This window comes from Schistocerca cancellata, chromosome 4 (genome assembly GCF_023864275.1).
Source record: "Schistocerca cancellata isolate TAMUIC-IGC-003103 chromosome 4, iqSchCanc2.1, whole genome shotgun sequence".
Taxonomy (NCBI): domain Eukaryota; kingdom Metazoa; phylum Arthropoda; class Insecta; order Orthoptera; family Acrididae; genus Schistocerca; species Schistocerca cancellata.
Genome location: NC_064629.1, coordinates 638,148,734 through 638,168,957, shown reverse-complemented (window position 1 = coordinate 638,168,957; position 20,224 = coordinate 638,148,734). Strand labels below are relative to the sequence as shown.

At 43.2% G+C, this 20,224-nt stretch overlaps 1 protein-coding gene and 1 pseudogene across 1 annotated transcript in view; one reads left to right on the top strand and one right to left on the bottom strand.

The window, feature by feature from the left end:
* The window catches only part of LOC126183426 (KN motif and ankyrin repeat domain-containing protein 3-like), a 429,549-nt gene extending 409,629 nt beyond the window's left edge, over positions 1-19,920 (bottom strand). The window contains exon 1 of the mRNA XM_049925400.1: positions 19,888-19,920. The gene's annotated coding sequence lies outside the window, so the exon portion shown is untranslated. The remainder of the gene's footprint in view (positions 1-19,887) is intronic.
* On the top strand, positions 9,361-9,478 carry LOC126186067 (5S ribosomal RNA; annotated as a pseudogene).
* Positions 19,921-20,224: the final 304 nt, after the last annotated feature.

The following is a 20,224-nucleotide window of genomic DNA, read 5'->3' as shown; positions in this document are numbered from 1 at the left end:
GGCCTTGCGAAGGCTTTGAAGCTGCTAACTTCCACCAGCTTATATGCGATTGCAGGCTTTCTTGGCGTATTTCAGCTATTAAATCTTCACGGGTTATCAGCCGAGTGGCGTCATTTTCTAGTCGAAACGTTTCAATGGATTGCGTATCCGTCGTCTTCAGGCGAAGTGTCGGATTATATTGTGGCTACAGATATTTAATAAAGGGAAAAGCTGTCATCTGTATACTTCGACTTGAACTTCGCCGCAGGATGAAAATTTATATTCTAAGATCACGATGCCATCCATCACTTCACGGATCTCTATAACGATCTCCATGTCGAGTGGAAGTTACACCCTTCACGGATCATTGCAATAACTTGTACAGTGAAGAACTCTTATTTGATTAAAAACATTCCAATATTAACACCATTAATTACAGCGAGGAAGCAACCATTTCGGAGAGCAAACAGAGGGTTTCTGGAGATGAGGGTTTCTCCTTCAAGGGAGTGTTGAAACGTGGTTGCCTGAGTGATTTAAAAAGCAGTCCATGGGAACTGGCACATGAAACGATGCCTGCTTCGAATTGTCAAAGCCCTTAAGAGTCCGTCATAAATTGCACAGTACCAGCTGGTTCTTTCATCACAACGCTTTCGTACTCGTATACCGGTGATTAATTTTTACTCTCTACTTAGTCACTGTTTGCTTCAGTGCTCTTGATGATCCTCCCTACAAAACTGATGTCATTCTGTGTGATTTTCACTAGTGCCCACAAGGGAAAACTGGTCTGAAAGTACATTAAGTATGCCAACGTCCATGAGGCAATGAATGATCCTGACTTGATGAATGGTTTCGTGGGATAAAAGATGCGCCGTGCTAAAATTCTTTTGAAAAAGTGGAACAAATTGACTTGTAATGCAAAATGTTCAAAATGGCTCTGAGCACTATGGTACATAGTCTATGGTCATCAGTCCCCTAGAACTTAGAACTACGAGTACTTAAACCTAACTAACCTAAGGACATCACACAACACCCAGTCATCACGAGGCAGAGAAAATCCCTGACCCCGCCGGGAATGCAAAATGTTCATAAGACCATTTGTTCGCCATTTAATGCACAGAAGTGTATGAAAAAAATTCCTGCATCCACAGTTTTGCAAAAGCCACTGATTATGTGACAGTATTTTTCCGAGTCATGATTGAATGGTAATGAAGAAATGTTAAACTAGACAATGACTACATTAAAATTTATACCAAAACCTCTCTAGATTTGATACCACACTTAGCACTCCGTCTTCAGGCCACGAGTGGCTTACCGGGACCATCCGACTGCCGTGTCATCCTCAGTGGAGGATGCGGATAGGAGGGGCGTGGGGTCAGCACACCGCTCTCCCGGTCGTTATGATGGTATTCTTGACCGAAGCCGCTACTATTCGGTCGAGTAGCTCCTCAATGGGCATCGCGAGGCTGAGTGCACCCCGAAAAAGGGCAACAGCGCATGGCGGCCTGGATGGTCACCCATCCAAGTGCCGACCACGCCCGACAGCGCTTAACTTCGGTGATCTCACGCGAACCGGTGTATCCACAGCGGCAAGGCCGTTTCCTTGATACCACCCTTAGACAATAAGAAATGATGCTACGGTAAAAAGATGCATACCACACTGGCACCACAACTAGTTGACAGAGAGAAGACCGAAATACTGAATTCGGTCTTCCGAAATTGTTTCACCGCTGAAGACCATAACGGTTCCTCCTTACCATCATTACACGAATGCTGAAATGACAGTTATTGCGATAAGCGATCGCCGAATAGAAAATCGACTAAAAATGCTCAACAGCAGAAAGGTAACTGGATCGTTTGACATATATGTTAAGTTTTATAAAGATCATGCCAAAGAACTTGTTCCCCTTCCAGCAGAAGTTTATCGTCGGCCACTGGAGAAACGAAGGACATCTGGTGATTGGAAAAAGTCGCAGGCCATACTCGTTTGAGATGTTGCAAAACACAGCTCACACTGTTCGTTCATGAAATCCAGGGTGTAGTAGACAGAGACGCTCCCACGTTGACACCGTTTTCCTTGATTTCCGGAGGACCCTCGATACAGTCCCACTCTGACGTTTAGTGAACAAAATACGAGCTTACCGAGTATCGGACATCCTTGTAGGCAGAACTGAAATCATCGGCCTTAGCGGAGTAACGTGGACGAATGTAAAAGTAATTTCCAGAGTAACCCCAAAGGATTTTTATGCAGCCACTACTATTTACAGTTTATGTTAATGATCTAGAGGATAACGTTGGAGGTTCCGTGAGGCTATTCCCCGCCGATGCTGTTGTATATAGGAAGGACGCAAAGCAAGAAGACAAGCAAAATGCAGGAAGGCACGCAGAGGATCGACGATTGGCGCAGGAACTGCCAGTCGACCCTGAACCTAGGTTAATGTAACGTACTGCGCACAAAAAAGCGAAGAGGTCCACTACTGTTGGATTTCGCTATTACCGACAAATCACTAGAAACAGTAATTTCCCGTAAAATACCTAGAAATAGCTATCTACTCTGACCTAAAGTGCAACGATCACTTAAACAAATAAAATAGTAGGCAAAGTAGGTGCATTGGGAGAATCGCAAGGGAATGTAATTCATCTAAGAAAAAAGTAACTTACAAAACAGTCGTCCCACCGATTCTCGAGTACTGTTCATCAGTCTGGGACATTTACCAAGCAGGTTTAATAGAGAAAATTCAACGAATAGCGGCGCGTTTCTTCGCGGTATCGTTTACTCGGCGGGAGAGTGTTGCGGAGATGCTCAGCAAACTCCAGTGGCTGACGCTGCAAGAGAGGCGTTGTGCGTCACAGAGAGGTTTACTGTTGAAGTTTCGAGAGTTTAAGTTCGAAGAGTCGGGCAGCATTTTACTTTCTCCCACATATGTCTTTAAAAATGATCACGACCAAAAAATTACAGAAAAGCGATACGAACAGTCATTTTACGCGCACACCATTTCGGATGGAACAGGAAAGAAGGGAACATATAGCAATACCAAAAATACCACCACACACCGTAAAGTGGTTCAAAAATGGCTCTGAGCACTATGGGACTTAACATCTGACGTCGTCAGTCCCCTGGAACTTACAAATACTTAAACCTAACTAACCTAAGGACATCACACACATCCATGCCCGAGGCTGGATTCGAACCTGCGAACGTAGCAGTCGAGCGGTTCCGAACTGAAGCGCCTAGAACCGCTTCCGGCCCGTAATGTGGCTTGCGGTGTGTAGATGTGGATGCAGTTATGATGATATTTCATGAATGTACACAGAATAGATGGCAGTAGCAACCTAGAATCGAGAAAATTTAAGCATAATAATAGTATTCTGTTCGGCAGTTGTCCAAAGGGTTTCTACAGTTAGAGCCGATACTTAAACAACCCACTATTTTTTGTTCTCAAAATGCTTGTTATGCAATCACAAACAGGAAAAATAGCTTTCATGCTTTCCTTGGCGTTACACCCGTTCACAATATTTCGTAATCACGGAAGGCTTAGAGATAAATTCGTGAAATTAGACAGTATACCATAAACTCAATTGACGAAATCGTAACTTTTATGCTCATACCAGCACACATTGTACATGTTTATTTATCGACAAATGTCATACAGTTGGATTAATCAGATGACTCTGAATATACGTCTCTCTTCATCTGAGTATTATTTTGAACACAGTTTCCAATTACCGGGTCTTGGAAATGCAAGCCACAGCAGAGTTAGAAATTATTTAGGTTCTCTGCGGTGACGGAAAGTTGTCATGTGCGAGCGTATGACTTGGCAGCGACTGCTACAGCGCGGATGCCATGGGCTGAATACCGATCAGGTGACCTCTCGCCGCATCCGCTGCCGGCATTCTAATGGGCTTAGCGTTACTGCATCCTCCCGGGCATTTCTTCTGACCATACGACTGCGAGAGGAGCTCATCTGCACTACTCTGGGTATAACGTGCGCAACACTCACATGTCGCCAATCCGCGTTTCATCTGTGACCGACGAAACTTGTCGCCTTCACTAAAGAATTAAATAATTCACGTTAAAAGCGACAGGTGTATCGGTTTTTGATTTTGTAAACACTCGACTCTACATGTACTGTCTCAATAGAGGTGAATGCTCTTCACCCTTCTGGCTTAATTTTTTACCGTTCAAAAGGCAGAACTGAAATACTTGAAACCGAGAACTGAATTAATTTATATTTATCTTTGACATTCAGTTGATCGTATGTAACGTCAACTTTTGTTTTTTTTGACAGAACTGAAATACTTGAAACCGAGAACTGAATTAATTTATATTTATCTTTGACATTCAGTTGATCGTATGTAACGTTAACTTTTGTTTTTTTTTTATTTTTTTTAAAAGCAGTAGCATCTAAGTTTCTTTTGAAACGCAACGATATATATTTTAACACTATCCATTAGGGATGGAAGGAAGAGAGGAAAAGTACACTTGTTCATGTCTGTACTGAAGCGTTTTTTTTCCATTTTTTTTTCTTCTACGTTCTGCTCTCCGCTACAGACCGTCACTAATAAAATATGGCTGTTATTGATATATGTTGAGTTTGGTGTGACTGGTACTACGTAGCAAACACAGCTTGAACCATAGGACATCAAACCATTTTTTTTTCTAATAATTGAACAACCCGGGTTAAACAGTGGGTGCAGTCCTTTGGCTGTTGCCTGTTACTGTTCTCTAAAACTTAAACATTTATATTATTTTGACGTTTAGCAGTAAAGTCTGTCGAACAGTTCACCACAATTATTTTTTTTATGCTGGTCCACACTGTCAAACCTGTATGCTGTTCATTAATGAAAAAGCAAAAAATGGCTCTGAGCACTATGGGACTTATCATCTATGGTCATCAGTCTCCTAGAACTTAGAACTACTTAAACCTAACTAACCTAAGGACAGCACACAACACCCAGTCATCACGAGGCAGAGAAAATCCCTGACCCCGCCGGGAATGAAAAAGCAGCCTTTGTGTAGGAAGAATGCATACTCCTACATAGTAACTGAAACAGAAAACTTAAAGCACAACAAAATTGACCAAGAACCACAAAGGCAAAAGGTTTTTAAAAAAATCTAATTTTCCAGTACGATCTGGAACTGACTTGTATTAAATTAGGGAAATATCCCGAAACGTTAACCATGAAGAATGAAATACACTTCGAAACACGTCTCTCGAGACTATGTGAATCGGTTTCAATGTTTCGGCCAATTCTTTGACGACTCAGTTTGCAGTCGCGTGTTAATAATGTAGTTGCACGCACTTATTTTCCTTTAACTGACTTTAGAACCTTTAATTTCCCAGTTCTGATACCATTTACCGTGTTTCTCTGTAATACTTTTATGAATATGACGGCATCGTTCGAGAAAGTTGCGTGATAATGCTGCTACGTCACGTCTGATGCGGACATTACGCTCGCTTGCGCCACACTTGACGTCACCCCCGCTGGTGCTGAGAGCCTCCTTACAGAAAATAGCCGATTGTTCCTCTTTTTATGTCCACGCCCCGTGGTAGTGCTGTTTTGAGGCATAGGAAACGTGTAGGACGTTGCTAGTCAACGTCTAGGACGTCGGTAGCTTGCTGCCTTATCAATTCTACTTCTCTTCCAGCTGTTGTGGAGTACCGACATCGTATATGCATCACGTTGCAGCGTGCGCTAATTATTCCTTAGGTAAAGAAAGTACTCACAATCTTGAAGTCTCCACAGTGTGAGCAACAATTAGCGGAGCTGGAAGAAGAGATACTGAGCACATGACGTCTATGTCACAGCTTGTGCTTTGATATGGAAGCACATATGGTACAACTTCCAGCTGTATTATACAACTGCACAATCAGCATTTTGGGAAACGTCCATATTAGTCGATTGCAGCGCTGTTACTAAAGAGACCTAATGGGAAGAAAAGAAGAAAGGAAATTTATGGTTTAACAGACGACTATGTCACTAGACACGGAGCACTTGCTCTGATTTCGGAAGGCTGGCTTAAAATCGGCTGCGTACTTTTCAGAGATACAACCCCGGAATCTGCGTCAACAATTTAGGAAAACCACTGAAAACCCAAATCTGGATGGTCGGACGGGGAACTGAACCGCCATCCTACCGAATGCGTGTCCAGTGTCTTACCACTGAGCCATCTCGCTTGGTGGACCCAGTGGAGATCGTACAACTGTGGCCGGGTTTGAGTCCTGAATGACAACAACAAAAGTTTGGGAGACCACAACAAACAACGAGACAGCGTTCTCTATTACATCAGCTGGTGAAGGAACAAAGCTAAGTAAAGCGACCTGGTTATTAGTAGTGAGCAGTACAAGCAGAGTTGTTGAACTCTGCCACTGCAACTTTGACCAAACGTGCTAATGGATATGCCAGTAGTTTATATGAAGACTTTGACGGGGCAAGGAGTGGTATTAAATCGTCTGTAAAAACGCAGATGTGTAACAGCTATAGACCTCAACGTGAAAATTAATCTTCTGGTAGTCTGTCAGACAAAAGCAATGACAAGGAATCTAACAGAATACTGGCAAGTAAAAACAGATCAATAAGAGCCGGCAAGACATACGGCCATATTTGTGTATGAAATAAACGGGAATATTCTAAAAATACATCATATGGCTTTAGGTAGAATGCTATTTTGCGAAAGGAGTATTCTAACATTAGGTCATTATAGACAGAAGCAGCGTATTACTTCAAGTAAATGCGGCTCGCAGTTGTTTCCTCGTCTCGTAACAATCAGTTAAATTGTAGTTAACACATGTTTGTTAGGAGCTCGAGGAGCACGTCTAATGATGCACTGGTCTCATGTAATGAGTATACTGCGCAAAGGACGCCTGCCTAAGTAGTTTTTATGTTAAAGCCTGCCAATCGCTCTCCTATATGTTTGATTCTTGAGGTCTGCTGAATATATTACCACTAGTTTATAAGGTGTAAAGGAATCTATGCAACAAGGATCATGTCAAAATGCTTACAGTATAAGACCTTCTATAATTTTATGCGAATTTTGAAATAAACTGTCCGACGTCACAGTAACAAATTTTGATTTCTGCAAACACACAAGGAAATGTCGATGACTAGTAGTGAGAGCTTATCTAAAGGACACGCGGTCGAACTTCATCGATGTTTTTACGGTCGACTCCCAAAATTCTTCACGTTATATTGCTGTTTGCACCTTTTAGCATCCCTCGACATCGCCTGTTGAAAATTAAAATTAACTTCAGAAGCAGCATTATCTTTCTCTGAGACCATATCATACATGCTCTTACTCAGGGATAGACAGACAACCTGGAGCTTATTCGTAAATTGATCTGAGAGCATACGAAAAGTTATAAGTCTCGTAAACTATAGCGGACGATCTAATAAATACATCATGAAAACAGTAGAGGTGTATTTTCACACATGAAGAACAGGACATACCTATTATTACACGATACGCAGAGTCGTACTGTAGCTGGTTCATTTTGTTTAAGTACATCGGTATGGAGATGATGACAGTTATGTTGCCTTTGTCCGTCAGTAAGATCACAATATCGAGATACTCGCGTAGGGATCGAAGTACTGACCTCCCTGCAGCAGAGATTTTCTTGGACGCTGACACCCGTGTCACAGCACAGCAAGTCTCCCGCCGGATCTCCTCGACAGGGTCTCTGAGCAGTTTCGGGAATCATTGCTCGACAGAGCTAATGATGTCCAGAACGGATTGTATTCTCGAGATGACCGCGAATTCCAGACCCTTCTCCAAATCCCCTAGGTTGCACACCGTCCGTCTACTAGTTTGTCTTCCAACTTTACTTCTTGCGGTAAATGGTCTCTGAAGCCTTGAAACTTTTCAATTTGACGTTCTGTCTTAGACTGTCTGAGAACGCTCAAGAAGTGCTATCTAGCCACGTCCAAAAAGTCTAGACGAAATCTTCAGATGAAGCGCTAATAAATCTCTAGATACGAGGTCCAATTCCTGCAGAGTGTGGCGAATCCTCTCGCACCAATACGTGACGTGCTCGATTGTTAACTCTGCTGGCGACTTCAGAGTTTATAAAGTGCGTCTGGCTAGTGAAACTCGGAATAACTCGCAGATCTAGGCATCTTAATAAGAACGTAAAGGCACACAGAACTCAGCTCTTCTTATTCTGAAGTTAACCAGTCCTATTCACTTCTTTCACCATCTTCTCCCAGTACAGGTACAGGATGTGTTGCTTGATGCTTTTCCGACGGACTAGTTGCAGAAATGTGTCTCGGGAGACTCTGGCATACGTAGGAGCTCGAGTCATTGCACAGCATTGTGTTTTTCGCACCTGAAGATGCCGGTCAACGGCGCAGATGACCTATTGCGAGGATTTCACAAAGACCTCCGATGTTTCTCCCGAGAACCATTTCTGCAAATAGCCTGTCGGCAGATCCTCAAGCAGCACATACAATATCTTACATTGTCAATTCATAAGCCACTGCAGAGGGGTTGGGAATGTAATTCAAGACACTGACGGACATTATCGTGACAAATAACAGCATTCCGTCAAATCTCTCCTTTTTTAGGTCATATTCTAGCGATGAAGTTTTGTTTTACCTCCGGAATCTAACTGCCTACCAGCATGTCGACTCAGAACACTAACGTACTTTCCTACGGACGGTGTGGCCGAGTTCCCCAACAAGCTTGGTAAAATCAGGGCACTAGTGGTTCCGATTCTCTATAGGTTTGTTGTGCAACTGCATTTTACAAGTATGCATAGCAGAGGAGAAATAAGATTAATATTCTGTATAATGAGAGATAAACTGGCGTGCTATTTCTGATACCTTCTTACGCTTGACCGAGGTGGGTGGCGCAGTGAAGTCGAATTTGAGAGAATGTTGGCTCTAATCCATCCAGATTTTGGTTGTCCGTAAATTAGGTCTTTTAAGGCGAATGACGGGATAGTTACTTTCAAATGGCACAGCTAATTTGCTTCTCCAACTTTTCCCACTCCAAGCTTGTGCTAAGTCTTGAGCTCGTCGTCGACGGAACGTTAAACCCCAATCTTAAATTATTTCCCGCACGATGAGCTTCCACTGGCAAGATGAGAGAGATAAAAGTAGAACCCACTAGCAACTTGCAGTAGAAAGATTTATATTTTAATCCTTAACATTTCTCGTACACTGACAGCAGTAACCCGTACACAATTGCTGGACAGTTGTCATAGAGGAAGCAAACGAAGGAACGAAATTAGAGTTTAGCGTCCCGTCGATCGACTTCTTGGTCATTACAGATGAAGTTTTAGCTCGGATTGACAATGGTACGGGAGAAGACTTGGCTTTGAGAATGTTGAGCAAACCATCCTGAAATTTTTTTGGAGTGAATTTAAGAAAACCACATACAATTTCACCAACGGCCTTGCCGCAGTGGTAGCCCCAGTTCCCGTCAGATTACTGAAGTTAAGCGCTGTCGGGCTGGACTAGCACTTGGATGGATGACCATCTGGTCTGTCGAGCGCTGTTGGCAAGCGGGATGCACTCAGCCCTTGTGAGGCGAACTGAGGAGCTACTTGATTGAGAAGTAGCGGCTCCGGTTTCTGAAACTGACATACGGCCGGGAGAGCGGTGTGCTGACCACATGCCCCTCCATATCCGCATCCGATGACGCCTGTGGGCTGAGGATGACATGGCGGCCGGTCGGTACCACTGTGTCCGCCAGGGCCTGCGGACGGAGTTTACATTTTTTATATACAATTTCAATTCGTATGTCCGGAAGGTAGTTTGAACGTAGCTCCTCTCAAATACAAGTTTAATTTCGTAACAGTGCCATCACGTGGCTAGGAATAGCTGGAAAAATTGCTGAGCAGTGGGCCACTTAAATAACGCATCTAAAATAGTATAGTGACTTCTTAAGACAATGCCATGGCAGGTAACAGAAATTTTGAACGAATCGCAACAAAATACACAATTGTATAGCTCTTCAACATCAGTTGTGGAAGGCAACCAAGCTAGGTCAGTCCTCGCGTAGAATTGCTCTGCGCTACAGTTATTTAAAAGTTATTACTACATGACTATTAAACCCAATGCCCTTTGCAAACACCCTGGTGAAATGTTATTTCATTTTAACTGTTGCTCTAATTATTGTGTTTTCTGTTTTGTTAAAAAGAATGAGGAAAGAAGTAACTGGACTGCGACTAATCGTAGGCAACACTTAAAAATCATAGAGGTAAGATCTTCCAGTTTACATTACTGGACAAAGCAACTGCAATAGACAGTAACTGCGACATTAACTGATACCATAAAAACCAAACAATATGTCAAAAGTTCAGACCTAACAACGTAATAAGTAGTTTATGAATCTTCTATAAAATGAAGTTCCATCGTCTCCGTGCGGTGGTATTAAATCGTAGACGTTTGAAGAGTTTATAAGAAATGTAAGACTGTTTCGACTGAAGACAACCCGCCGATGACACGCATGGTTACCAGGTAACAGAGATGAAGCGTTTCCTGCTGTGAAGCGACGAAAACGTATGCACTTTGAGTGTGTATGCAGTAGAGTAGCTTTGGCATTTGAAACTTCCCTGAAGTTGCTGTTGAGAGAACCCGCAGTGGGTAGCCGTTGTGATCCTCTGCAGCCCTGCATCGTGAGCATTGCTCGTTTAGATTAAATCTCGTAAACGTGACCCTGAACCACCGATGCCTGAGGCATCACCGATCACGGTTGGATAACCAATTGTGAGCATGCTGGCTACCAGTCACGTTGTCGATGTCTGGCTCCTATTCGTTTACACTGATTGGTCCCTTACATGTTATTTCATTGTTATGTTCGAGAGAATATTTAAGATTGAAATACCAGATTTGATGGTGTGGTGTGTTTGAATGTGAGTGACGGTCTTGGCTACGGGGAGCACAAGCTGCTATTTGTGAGTGTGCTCTTCCTTCAGAACATTTCTCGTCCCACTTACAACGTGGAATCACTTCTTGTCCGGCACACTGATGCCTTCCCTGCACAGCAGTTGCTGATTCTGCCCTTGTTCCTGCTGGAATAACTAACGTTGGTAGACGGACACGATGTTAGCTAGAAACATTTGCGATAAGGTCAATTGGCAACCGTCTTAGAACTCTTCTAATTAGTCATTATCAATGAATTGTGAACTCTGAGCCAAAGAATGCAGTAGCAAGCACCTCAGAAACATATAAATTAATAAATAATCTAATTTGGCATCTTGAAGTAACTTAGGTCTTGGAGCACGAGCTATAATCACAAATGAACTGTTTTTGGAAATAATATACTAGACCGAAGCTTTAATCGTTGATTTATATCAACAATGTTCCCGTGTGACATAAATTTACAGGTTTTATAGAGTTTCTTGCACAGGGCCGAATTTATTCGGTTTTTGGCTGTCAATGAGCATACCAAAATTTCATCCCGTGTCATATTGGCTAGAAACATGTTGCATAAGTTCATTTGACAAATAAATAAGGGCACGGAAGAAATATAATTTGTTGCAAGCTATTTTCCGTGGCGGACGTAACAAGAGGGAATCAAAGTTTCTTCAGTAATACGATCCGCTAGATACTAAATTATCAGCCAGTATGCAGCAAAATGTTGTGGGCAATTTGCTATGTTCAGAAAAATTGCGAATCAGGTTACAATCCTTTTTATATATACACAAAATTGTGGACACAATATCAAGCGTTTTCTTTTTGTTTTTTTTTTAAGCAGTAACTACCAATAATTAAACGTGACCTGGTCGCCTATCGTACCGCTTAGTGCGCTAGTTTGAGAGAGTGTTGTGTGTCGGATTGAATCCATACACCTGGCTAACAACAGATGGTCTGTGATGCAAACCCGATGCCGGAGTGGCCGAGCGGTTCTTGGCGCTACAGTCTGGAACCGCGCGACCGCTACGGTCGCAGGTTCGAATCCTGCCTCGTGCATGGATGTGTGTGATGTCCTTAGGTTAGTTAGGTTTAAGTAGTTCTAAGTTCTAGGGGACTGATGACCAAAGCAGTTAAGTCCCATAGTGCTCAGAGCTTTTTTTTTTTTTTTTTTTTTTTTTTGCAAACCCGAGAGCAGTTCCAGACGGCTTTCCCACATCCACCTAGCTTATTTCTTGTTTTTCCGCTTCATACTCACAAGTAAAAAAAGTTAAAATACACAAAACAACATTTACACGTTGGCGGACATACACTGTCTGATCGAAAGTATCCGGACAGCTATTAGCGGACATTAATATGGGATGAATCCACTCTTTCCCTTAATGACGGCTTCAACTCTGCTGTGGACACTTTCATTGAGGTGTCTGAATGTCAGTAGACGAATGGTCGCCAATTCTCCTCAAGAGCCAAGCCATAGAAATAAGTGATGTTGGACGCTGGAGTCCTGAGTGAAACTGACATTCTAACTCATTCCAAACGTGTTTCACGGGGCTTAAGTCGGGACTCTGTGCAGGTCAGTCCATTTCAGGAATGTTATTATCCACAAACCAGTGCCTCACCGAAGCTGTTTTGCGACAGGGTGCATTCTCATGCTGATACAAACAATCATAGTCTCCGAACTATTCCTCTACTATACGTGGCACACAATACTGTAAAATGTGTTAATATACTTCCACTATGGTTCCTTAAGCGAAATCAGGAGATTGCACGCAAGCCACGAAAAACTCTTCCCTACCTAGCACCACCTCTCCCGCACTTCATTGTTGGCACTACATATGGCGGCAGGTAACGTTATAAATCACTCGTTCCCAGTAATCCACTGTCCTGTAGCGTCGTTGTTTGCACCATTTCAAGCGTCGCTTAGCATTGAATACATAAATGTGTTGCTTACGAAGAGCTGCTCTGCGATTGTACCATATTCTTTTGAATTCCCTGTGCACAATCACTGCGCTCACTTTGGAATTCACAAGTGATTCCTTCCGCTGATTTCATGCGATTTTATGCAACCAATACTGCAATGTTCGACGATCCCTGTTCATCTGTGCACGAGGCCTGCCTGGTCTTGGTTTAGCCGTGGACGTTCCTTCGCGTTTCCACTTCACAGTCACATCACCAACAGTCGAATTGGGCAGTTTTAGAAGGGTTGAGATGTCCCTCAGGTGACATCCAACGACTAGTCCACGTTCGAAGTCACTGAGCTCTCCTGACCCATCTATTCTGCTGTTACTGCTTAAGGCCGGTATTACACTATCATATTTCTTTGTCAAAGATTTGATCAAAGATGTGATCAAATATTCGTCAAATTTATTTGACAAAGATCTTTGACGTGGGGCTAAAAAGGGGTATTACACTGTCATCATATTTTTCGTTAAAGTTCAAGATGGCTCACAACAACAACCAGTTATTAACTGCACCTGTTGCATGTGCCACAATTGCACTGTGTGCACATGCGGAAGAGAAGCGGGGGGAAAAAAGGAAACGTACCTGGGTGAAGCCGTGGGTTTTACGATGACACGATAAAAGCATTCAACAATACTTGTTACGTGAGCTTATAGTGGAGGACGTTAAGTCGTACATCAGTTACTTATGAATGGATGAGCATACATTTCTGTATGTGCTCAGTGAAGTGTATCCTCATATCACAAAGCACAATACTCACCCGATTCCTTGCTACAGGAGAGAGTTAGGTTAGGTTAGGTCAGGTCTCCAATCTTCTTAATCTATTTTTGTATGCAGGGTGCCTCACGTTGTTAAACGCCTCATCAGCTTCATACAACTCTATTAATTTTATAGTTATCGGTAAAACCAATTGTATTTACCGGCAATGTTTATAAAAACACTACAGATGACAGAACGCTGCAGCGTTGCTAGCGCTCCATGTGGTAATATGTCACATTGCACTGAACAGAAGAAAAGCGACTTCTTTGATCAAATCTACAGCGAAGCCGTAGATTTGATCAAATATTTGACGACATTTGACAAAGTTTCCTATTACACCATCAAAATTTCTTTGAAAAAGATATTTGACAAAGATATTGGACAAAGAAATTTGATAGCGTAATACCGGCCTTAGCTACTGACAGCACAATACTCCCTGCCTCCTTTTATACCGGTGGGTCCGCCTCTTTTGGCATCCTGTGGTCAATTCCGCATTATTATGGCGTGTCCGGATCCTTTTCATCAGACAGTATATAACTTAAACGACGTTTTCCTTTACTTTAGCTGAAGATGACGACTTTACGAAAGAAAGTGCGGTGAGATAACAAAAATAAAACTGCATCTATCGTGTGAGCACCGTCTGCAAGGTACTGAAGATCCTAGCAAGGTACACCGATATGCTGTAAACAACGAATAATTACGTTCGGACGCAGTTTTCTAGAGAGTTGGAAATCAAGTTTACAGTTATAAATCGCTTTTGTCCCTTTTCACAGTAGCTGACAATGAAAACAGTACCATATGAACCATTATACATAGGAACCATTATACAGTGCTGAGATCACTATACGAATCTTTCCATTGCAAGCGCTGTTGATCACCGCACTGAAGAACAAAAGAATAAATAAGTGCGGTTCATAGGACGTTCTGCGCTCGCTTGACAACTACAGAGTAAAAAAGGCTCATGGATGGAGCAGCTGTGAATCAGCTCCCTGCGATATATGAGGCACTTCTTAAGCTAGCACTACTCTCCCGAGCTAGAACACGGAACGGTTTGCTTGTGGTAACTACAATATAACATATATGTAAGGGAGCGCAGTGGTTGTAGCATCGTCGGCAGCGAGACACTAATGAGGTGCAGTTATTTTGAGAGCAGGGCCCTTAGCGAGCCCTCCAGCGCTGCCGGCTGTCTGCATCTGTCCCTCCGCACTCGCCATATCTGCCTCCATCCAGAGCACCCTGGATCACCAGATAAGGATTCCCTAGTGTACAGTATTACAGTCTCGTGACTGCTGTCAGTTACTGAGACTTGCTTACGCTCGTCTATGTTAACGAGTGTGTACTGCCACGTTCGACATGCTAATATGAGGTGTATTTGTAACAACAGCCTCGTATCCTTTGGGCAGAGAGTAATCTGGGTTACTCGCTATGAAACATTTTGTGTGTGTAGGTCCTAAAATTCGAATACAGGGAAGTTCAGGATCTGCTGTCTGTATGTATCCGTGGCTTAGTTGCTGTATGTATAACATACCCACTCCAAAGGTTTGCGACCGAGCGAGATGGCAAAACGATAAATTGTAATCTGCAGGACGGCGGTTTGAAACCCTCCCTATCTGCCCACCACAATTTAGGTGTTCCGCGATTTCACGTAATAGCTTCAGGTGAATGTCGGGATGGTTTCTTTGAAAGGGAACGGCCGATTTCCTTCCCCATACTGACATCGTCTCTTAAACACTTAGTATCTTTCTTCCTTCCTTCCAAAGGCTAGCGATTGTATCCCTAGCCTTTCGTGGACACTTTTCCTGTCAGTTGATAAAACGTTCGTGTCTGCGAGTTCTTTGCGTACGTGGTAAATACGAAATTTTTTCGTTGTACGGATTCCTAGTTGAACTGTAGGTCCCCATTACAACTGTTGCAAATCCACGGGACGTAACGGAATTACGTCTATAATTTTTTCATGGCTAGCAAGACACTGTAATCTTTAAACCAACCTATGGGTTAGTGACTGGTTTATTGAAGAAGAGATGGATTAATGGGAACCAAACTTCAACGTTCCACTTAACATGTACGGAAATCATTTTAAAAGCAGTCCCAAAGTTATGGAAAGGTTTTTCAGGGACCGCTGCAGTCACAAAATTTTGTTTACTTTCTTTAATGATTTAATGAAGCAGCATATTTCGAGGCCGAAACCTCATCTTCAGGCTAAAATTTTACTACAAAATCATTTCACAAAAGTACAAGTAAATATTAATGTTGTTCTTTACTGTCTTGACATGTGACATGTGCTGTAATCATGTTGTGCAGAAAGAGAACCTAGCAAGAGAGAATATTGACTTCGTCTGGTGATCTGCTGCTCGTATAAAAACTTTAAATAATCACTCACTTAGTTCTTATGAAATAGCTGTCTTCTTGTGGTGTGTTCAGTTACCTGTTGCTATAACCACTTGCAAGTTTATGAACAGTGGTTAAAAACATTCAGGGAGCGATAGCAATGGAAGTAACGGAACACACCACAAAAAGACTGCTATTACACATGAACTAAGTGAGTGATTATTTAAAATTTTTATATGAACAGCCGTTCAAAGAAACGAAGTGAATATCCCGTCGTATATGGTTATCCTTCTCTTTCCCGACAGGATGGCGACAGAAAATGCCAAGACAGTAACGAACAACTTTAATATCTATGTGTTCTTCTGTTAAATGTTTTTGTAGTGCCATTTAAACATGAATATGAAGTTTGTACATCGAAACATGTTGCGTCATTAAACCATTAAAGTAAGTCAATACAATTGGGACACTCCACGTGAGAACCGCAGTGTTTTGCTGCGGGTCCACCGTTTCACTGCCGCGCCTTTGAATTTGGAGAGAGAAACTAGTGGCACTGCTTTCGAATTCTCCACCTGTTCCGAATCTCGCGAGAAACAACCAAAAACCTTTTCATATTTTTGAGATAGTGACGTTCGATTAACAGAGCTCTCAATAGTTCCAGCGCTTGTTATGCGTCCGTTTCGATCTTTTTTGTTTTTTTACTTAAGATTCTACTACTTTCTTTGTGGCCCTCTGCAGTCCAGAAAATGGGTGTAAATTGATTTAGCTGGTTCCTGCAATCACAACAACAGACAGCACAGAATAAACGTAATACTAAATTTGTACGTTGGTAGTTCCAAAAAATTGTTCAAATGGCTCTGAGCACTATGGGACTTAACATCTGAGGTCATCAATCCCTAGAACTTAGAACTACTTAAGCCCAACTAACTAAGGACATCACACACATCCATGCCCGAGGCAGGATTCGAACCTGCGACCGTAGTGGTAGTTCCACTTTTATCTTATAACGAGCCCATTTTCACTCCGAAGAAATGTACAAGCAGTGCCACCGTAGTGGTAGTTCCATTTTTATCTTATAACGAGACCATTTTCACTCTGAAGAAATGTACAAGCAGAAACATTTTTTATACCAAAATTAGCATACATATTTCACAGAAAATACAGAGAAACCATTGTCGCGTAACTGTAATTCTCAATGTCACGTAGACCACCTGTGATCTGGAACGAGCTTGAGAATATTCTTACATTCTAAATAATTGTGAATAAATGTATTTTTACAGCAACCTGTGCCCTCCAGTATTACGACAACTTCCACAAGGCAATACATTTTGTTGTTTCTCGCGAGATTCGGAACAGGTGGAGAATTCGAAAGCAGCGCCACTAGTTTTCTCTCTCCGAATTCAAAGGCGCGGCAGTGAAACGGTGGACCCGTAGCAAAACACTGCGGAGTGTCTCGAGGCCGTCCTAGGCAAGTGCTGGGCGTGGGATTATACGAGTATTTTCACGTCCGAGTAACTGCGCCACCTTCGTCTAGTTCAGCTGTTGACGTGCGAAAAACTAACATGCAGGAACAAGTTTCCCTGCGACGCTGTCACATACGGTGCCGAACCACGGCATTCCAGGTCAGCGACGGCCAATGACATGAGCAGACAGCAGCGTCTCCTCTACACACATCCTCGCGCTGCAGTCCCGTTTGCTGCTAATTCGGACTTGTCAGGAAAGGCCCACCACCCACGTAGCGAGCGCAGCTCCGTCACATTATATCACGTCCCAAGCCTACGCACATTTCCATCACTACAGTCATTATCTTGTCTCTCTGTAAACATTATATAAAAGCTGGAAATAACTCTTATTATTTTGATATGTTATTTTCTAAAATAACTAACTTTTTTTTGGTCGTAGTTGTTACTGAAAAGGCCGGCCGGAGTGGCCGAGCGGTTAAAGGCGCTACAGTCTGGAACCGCACGACCGCTACGGTCGCAGGTTCGAATCCTGCCTCGGGCATGGATGTGTATGATGCCTTAGGTTAGTTAGGTTTAAGTAGTTCTAAGTTCTAGGGGACTTATGACCACAGCAGTTGAGTCCCATAGTGCTCAGAGCCATTTTGTTACTGAAACAAAAGCTATTTAATAGTGGAACTCTGTTATTAGGCTCACTTCAGTATTATTTGCTACAAATAATTCTATCCTTCATATGGTCAAAATTTTTCGAGCTTACGACATAAATTTACTGTTGATGGAGCACGACCTCGGAAACCAGTTGTAACCGGTAAATATATCCAAAAGTTATGCTATTGCAGCTTTACTTTAAGTAAACTATTTTAGCTATCAAGTTGTCGTTCTCATAATCCTAGAATACAATGCAGCAGAGGCAAATCGGGGGAGGGGGGGGTGGTTAGGGGGTGTGTTGGGGCTGCAGCTCCCCCCACCCCACCCCCCCAGACCTACAACTCTTCCTCCTTAATCTCGAAAGAGAAGAAAAAAATTCTTTGCAACATAGCTTTCAGACTTAAAAGTCTCGCCATTGTAGATGGTATTATAATAGATTAAGAAAACATCCTCGTTTGCTCAATTTTGAGACGGCACAGTGATACAAAATTTCTATGAGCTTCGCCCGTCCGCGACCAAAATCCTGGATTCGACTCTGTAATGCATCATTTTGAAAATAACATCATCATCTGCGTGGACATCACCCACAGATAGTTGTTACATCAAAGGTTTTTAAGAAAATCCTTAAACAGGTAATCAGAGTTTACTTCTGTTCATTTACACCGGACGCATGTGGCTAAATTTCAACAAACGGTTTTACATAATAAATTATCTTAAAGTTTGTGAACTGATACATTTTTTGGCACATATCGCGCTATTTGTGTGCTTCGTGAGCCTTTTAATTCGAATGTACGGCCGTGTTGTCTTTTGATGTGTTTTTTGCTATTTTCCTACTTGTAAATACTGGGTTGAAACAAAGCGAAACACGTGTGGTTTAAATACTTGAAACCAAGATCAGTTAGTCTCTTATATACCTTAAGTCATTTTCTTTAGGTGTTTGTAACTCACTACAAGTTTGTTACACAATTTCGAATGAATACCAAGAGAGAGATGAGTAAAATATGCAGTACTATCAGATAAATAAGTAATTTCTATGCAAAATGACGCCGTCATTTTTCCAGGAACCCGAGGATGATAAATGAATTCCTCACTTGATGAATATGAAACATAAGCGTGGCTCGAGAGCATTGTCTGCTTTTTAGGCGGTTTTCCACAGTCATTAACACGCAAGCGTCCCATTATCGTATCACAAACAATGGACAGATTAACGAAGCAAACGTGCAGCTGACAGAGCTCAGCAATGCAGAAACACTCACGCATCAGTCAGAGGGTATTTTTATCAGATGAAACGAATTTTGTATTCTGTATCGCTTAGCGATATGAAACTCCGGTGCCATCTGCCCGCGGCTCCGGAACGCCGGATGCAAAGAACAGACGCACACAAATGCACACGCACGTACACACAACGCCGCATAATAACTTTTGTCGCTTTGTCCACAGGGTCACGGTCTGTTTCACAGCACAAAAGCCGAGCCGAGCGCAAACAACGGACTACGGGAAAATCCGACAACGGACGAAGTTCGCGCTCGCACTTCGCACTCGAGGTGGTACCGCCCATACGAAACAGGGCTCGCCACAACTGCGAACTCCGGCACGGCCGACGCTGCACCTAATCGCTCCCACACACGGATACGATTGTCGTTTCTGCGCGATAGTACGTCTGCCGTCGGTCCCACACTTCTAGTTCCAGTCCAATAGTGGTAATTCAGGACGATTAACAACTGGTAGGCAAGTCGTTAACAGCGTTAGCACGAGCAACAGAATGTGGAAAGTTGTAGACGGTTCGCTGAAATGACACAGGTGTAAGCCGGGCGCGGAGGTTCTGGTTTGTAGGAGGGGGTTGTTATTGTGTGTGGCAGGTGGTTAGTGGCGAGACAAAGGCTGGGCGCGCTGCGGTACTCACGGAGTGCAGGTAGGCCGGAGAGCGGCGCGCCACTGCTTTCTCTTCTCTCCGGTGTCTGCGCCGCCGGCCGCCCGCCAGGTGGGGGGAGCGGCAGCGGGGAGCGAAGGCCAGCAGGTAGGCTGGCCGCCGAGGCCCACGCCGCGCGCCCACGGAGCACGCAGCATCCCCTGCCGCTGCTGCCTACTGCCCCTCTCCGGCTCCCATTACGCCTACCGCGCCTATCGCTCTGGCCAAACACCACGCCGTCACCATTTTAAAGCCTGCGACCGCTTCCCTTCCTGTGTAGGTGGCCCTGTCTGCTCTTTAACACGCAGACCTCGCCGAAGTCGTTACAGAT